Source organism: Myotis myotis, unplaced genomic scaffold (genome assembly GCF_014108235.1).
Source record: "Myotis myotis isolate mMyoMyo1 unplaced genomic scaffold, mMyoMyo1.p scaffold_m19_p_1, whole genome shotgun sequence".
Lineage (NCBI taxonomy): Eukaryota > Metazoa > Chordata > Mammalia > Chiroptera > Vespertilionidae > Myotis > Myotis myotis.
In genome coordinates, this window is record NW_023416313.1 from 23600437 (window position 1) to 23605721 (window position 5285).

At 44.5% G+C, this 5285-nt stretch overlaps 1 pseudogene; it reads left to right on the forward strand.

Moving 5' to 3' along the window:
• Positions 1–1113: 1113 nt before the first annotated feature.
• LOC118660604 lies at positions 1114–2858 on the forward strand (annotated as a pseudogene).
• Positions 2859–5285: the final 2427 nt, after the last annotated feature.

A 5285-nucleotide genomic window follows, 5' to 3' on the forward strand; every position in this document is an offset into this window, starting at 1 on the left:
CTGCTTGCACCCACTGACAGCACCAACCCTGCTTGCACTCGCTACTGGCGCTAGCCCCAATTGTTCTGTGCCATCAGCGGGTGTCAGCAGGACCAGCGCCGTCAGCACATGGGAGCAGCAGCAGCAGGAGCAGGGCTGCCAGAAGACAGGGGACCGGGGGCTGCGGTGGGAGGGGCCGGGTGGGGGCGTGGAGGATGGGCCGAGACCTGCCCCTGTGCCCACCGCAGCCTCGTGGCCCACAGTTCCTTTCAAGGTGCACGAATTTGCACTGGGCGCCTAGTTTATTATAGTCTCCCATGGACCATCATGATTTTTCTCTAAATGTAGGTCTAGGAGGGGAACCAGTGGAGGAAGAAAAGGGGTCTAAGGATTAAGTGTTCTAAGAGGAATCTTCTACCTCCTCTCCCTTCCTCTCCTTCTCCCTCCCTTCCGCTCGCCCCCCTCCCCTCCCCTTATCTATGAGCGCTGGTAAGAACATACATTAAATGCATAACATTTTCTTAAGAGAACGTATCACAGCTGTTTTATAATTAAGGCAATAATTAATTGGAGTAAAGAGAAGGTGTGGCATATAAAACATAAACTCTCCTTAGAGGTTTAAAAAGGAAGATAAAAAATGCGGCATCAACAGGGAACTCTTTCAATGTTCATTTTTAATAACATGACTTATATTACTTTTTTAAAGAACATTTTAACTGCCTGCCTCCCCTTTGTATTTTTAAAATTTTCACGGGGCTGTGGAGACTCATGCCAGGTCTTGGGGGAGACATGGTAATTAGAGACATAAGAATAGCGAGCACAGCTTCACATGGAAAATGTCTCAACTGTGGTCATCATGACATGGGTTTGGGAACAAGCCACCTCATTCCACAAGACAAAATTGGGTGAAAATAACTTAGTCATAAGGACGCAGAACCGAATCCCCAGGAAAGCATAAAGTGCATGCTCCCAGGCACACCTTTGAAAATGCTTCATTTATCTTGGGCCAAGGATTGTTTACAGAATGCTGTGCCATCCACCCCCCGCTGAAACAAGAGACCTGGAATGAATATTTTTAGGTCAATGAGTTTCATATTTTACATTTTCCCAGGTCTTCGGCTTCCTTGATTACTCATGCGGAAAGTACTTTAAGAAGAGAGAGTTCAAAGTTGTTCACTATGACAAACAGACTGGAAGGTGGCTCCCGTGAGCCTTTGCTATTGGTGTCCATGCCCTTGTGTCATTTTGTTTCCTTGAGTGTAGTGAAGACCTGTGGCTTGCTTCTAACCAATACAATATGGCAAAGTGACGGGATGTAACTCCCATGATCACATGACATCACGTAAGACTCTGTCTTGCTCACAGACTCACCCCAGAGTCTGACTCTTCTTGCTGGTTTTAAAGAATCAAGCTTCTATGAGTCCTGCAGCTGCAAGAAAGTGAACAATGCCAACAAGTGGGGTGAACTTGGAAGCACGCCTTTCCCCACTTGAGCCTCCATATGAGAACCCAGCTCTGGCAGACAGGCTTATTATAGACCCAGGCTGGGTGTGCCCAGACTCCTGACCCCATAAATTATGAGGTAGCCAATGTCTGTTGTTTTACATCATTAAACCTGTGGTGATTTGTTACACAGCGATACAAATGCATACACTTGATACCTTATTTTTAGGCCAAGTACTCTTATACTGAGTTTCTCTCTTTAAGAGTTTGAAAACCATTGATTGGAATCCAGAATTCAGACTTTAAAAAGTACAGGAGGCCACATTTAAAATAAATTTTATAGGGCCGAGTGGCCCGGAGATCTGAAAGCACCGGCGGGAGCTGGTCCACTTCCTTCGCGCTTCCCCGGGAGCTGCACCTCACCTCCCGGTGACCTGGCTGGGAAGGGTTCTTAGGCGTCCTGACCTCACCGTGAAGGTGTTGCGTGGCCCATGGAAGCAGGTGCCGACGCCTGAGCACCCCTGGCGCCAACCATATGGTAGACAACGCCCCTCATCAACCAACGGGCCCCAGACAAGAGTGGCTACAGCTTGGTGGCCGCCTCGATGACTTTAGGAATCTCTCCACTGTCCTGAAGGCCATTCATTTCCGACAACAGGCCACCTGCTTTGGTACTAAAAATGGAATCCAGGTGACAGTGGAAAATGCAAAGTGTGTGCAAGCAAATGCTTGTATTCAGGCTGGAATATTTCAAGACTTTAAAGGAAGAGCCTGCTACTTCCCTAATTAATTTAACTGTCCTTTTAGACTACTTCTCTATTTTTTGGATCAAGTCCCGTGCCAGTCAGGGGGGCTCCGTGAAGCATTTTCCGAATTAGATAGGACAAATGAGGTCCTGCAGATCACCATGTCTCCTGACAAGCCTTATTTCAGGTTATCTACTGTTGGGAATACAACACGTTGACTATCCCCAAGATTCTGACTTGATGGAGTCCTTTAATTGTAATGAAACCCACATTAACAGATATAAGATTTCTTTACTGAAGCCCTCTACAAAGGCATTAGTCCTGTCATGCAAGGTGCCTATTTGGACAGATAACAGAGGCTTCCTCTCATTACAGTATACGATTAGAAATGAAGATGGGCCCTGGCTAGTTTGGCTCAGTGGATAGAGCATCGGCCTGTGGACTGAAGGGTTCCGGTCAAGGGCATGTACCTTGGTTGCGGGTGCATCCCCGGTGGGGGGTGTGCAGGAGGCAGCTAATCGATGTTTCTCTCTCATCAATGTTTCTAACTCTATCTCCTTTCCTCTCTGTAAAAAATCAATAAAATATATTTTTAAAAAAATTTTTAAAAAAAGAAATGAAGATGGACAGGTATGTTTTGTGGAATATTACTGCTGCCCTGAGGGAGAAGTTCCTGATTCAGAATCTTGAGTATGACAATGCACCATGACAATTTATGTCTACATTCATGATAGGTCACATTCACAGTCTCATGATTTTGTACTGGCTTCCCTAAATGGAAGAGGCATGGAGGAGACAGGATCAAGATCCCTGTGCCCTAAGTCACTGTGTAAGTAGATGTTTTCATGTAGTCACAGATGATCCAGTACTGGACCCTCCTATGGTTCTGTCTTTTGAAATCATAGGAATTATTATGAACCATGAAGAATAAATTATACTCCGCTGACTGGTTGGGTGGCCACTTGAGGAAGTTACTGCGCCTTTCTGAGCCACAGTTGTCTGGCTGTGAAGTCGGGATGCCGTGTGCCCTGATCCACTCACAGAGTTGGGGTAACCATCAAACATAGAGCAACAGTGATTAACTCCTGAATGGTCCCTATCTTATTTAACTTTCTACAGTGATTATGTGTAATTAAAGCTACTCGTAGCCTTGTTGTCTCACATGAAAAAAAAAGAAAGAATAAATTACATATTCTATTTAATTAGAACATTTCAAAAGGCTGAAAATTTAAAGTTTGATGGAGCCATATGTGAAATGTTCTTTTATTTATTTACTATGAGAAAAAGCAAAGGCATATGGGTATTGCTTATTAGATTGAATTCTGGAGAATACATCTTAAAGCAGTGTTTCTTAAAGGGTTGTGCCCAGACCAGCACCATCAGCATCACCTAGAAACTTGTCAGGAACTCTGCGGAAATTCTGATATATGCCAAAGTTTGAGAGCGACTGTGTAAAAGGATACTTTTTTAAAAAAATGTCCTTTAATTGCATTGAAGTGGTTGCTTTCCTTTGTAATTTCTTCACAAACCCTCGGAAGCTTAGGCATCACTAAACAAGTCTGAATAATTATATGATTTATTTTGAAGGAATCTATGAACAAGATCTAAATAAATAAATAAAATAAATTTTATAAAGTAGTCAAAGTTAACCTTTGAATTTCCCTCTGACCACTCCACAGTTTCTTCAAGTGCTTCCTGCTTCATTTGCTGCTACGTCAGGCCTCAGGCCTCCTCCCTTCCCTCCCTTCACCCCCTCAAAGTGCACCTGCTCAGCATCGTATTCTCTTGTGACTCCATCTTGATCCTTCAACAAACTTTATTTTATTTACTTACCAAACATATAAATCCATGCTGCATTCAAAGTATTTTTATGGTTGACTCATATACGTTTTATAACAACCCTATGATGTCAGTACTATTGTTATCCCATTCTTCAGATGAGGAAGTTGTGCTGTTACAGTTATTCTAATAAAATGCATGCACTTCTGTGGAAATAGGCAGTAACAGTAAAAGCTTCCAATGATTCTAGAAATGTTTAAAGGACTTGTAGGTAGGAAAACAGAAAGCAACTCTAGTTCCTCTCCTGGTAGGAGTTTCAGGGTAATAGAGAATGCACCTTTGGAGAAAGAGATCCATTAACATTCTTTCCGTCATTCTCCTAGAATCTCCTATGTGGTCAGGGAGAAGGGTTCAACTCGCCCCTACTGCAACTCCAATTCACTCTGAGTAATTGGCTGATTGTCTGTCCATAGCCAGGGCCACTTTTCGTTCACTGCTGTATCCTGTGTCCAGTGGTGCCCAGTTCCTCACGGGGGTCCAAAGACTGGCTGACTGACAGACTGAATGGGAACCAAGAGGCTTCAACATTCACTTAAGCAAGAGAGTGTTCTTGGACTAGAAACCATAGATGTCATTGCACCTTAAAGGATGATAAGCCTCAGTGCAAAAAGGAAGGAATTTATTCCAGACATACAAGATAATAGAAGAAAGGAGAACCAAATGGATATTTTTTTAAAGAATTTAATTGGGAAAACAAAGGAAATGAATCAGAAAGAGGAAAGAGGATGAAGTTGAGGGAACAATAGAAGTTTCCGAGAGAACCAAGATGGCAGCATAGGTAAACACCGGAGTTTGCTGCCTCGAACAACCACTTCAAAAATACAACTAAAAGACGGAGCAGACATCATCCAGAACCACAGGAAGGCTGGCTGAGTGGCAATTCTACAACTAGAAGGAAAGAGAAAAGCATACCGAGACTCAGAGGAGGCACAGTGTGAAAGTAAAATACTAAGGTACAGAGGTGCACACGGAGTAGGCTGGCGGCTGAGGGCGTGGTTGTCGTTTTCAATCGGGAGGGAGTCTCAGGCTCTGAGCTCCAGTTCCAGGCGAGTCTCTGGGGGCCCAGACTCATATGGGAGAAGCGGGACTGTCTGGCATTGGTCGGAACTCGAGGGTAGCTTTCTATCCAAGGGGCTAGCAGTGATTGCCGAGACACTGAGAAGCAGTGGGGCTGCTGAGAGCAGCCATAACTGCTAGCCCCAACCTGTTGATCCCGTGGGACCCGCCCCGCCCAAGCCCTGCAGGGAGGCTTTTGCTGGATAGCCTAAGGCAGAGGCT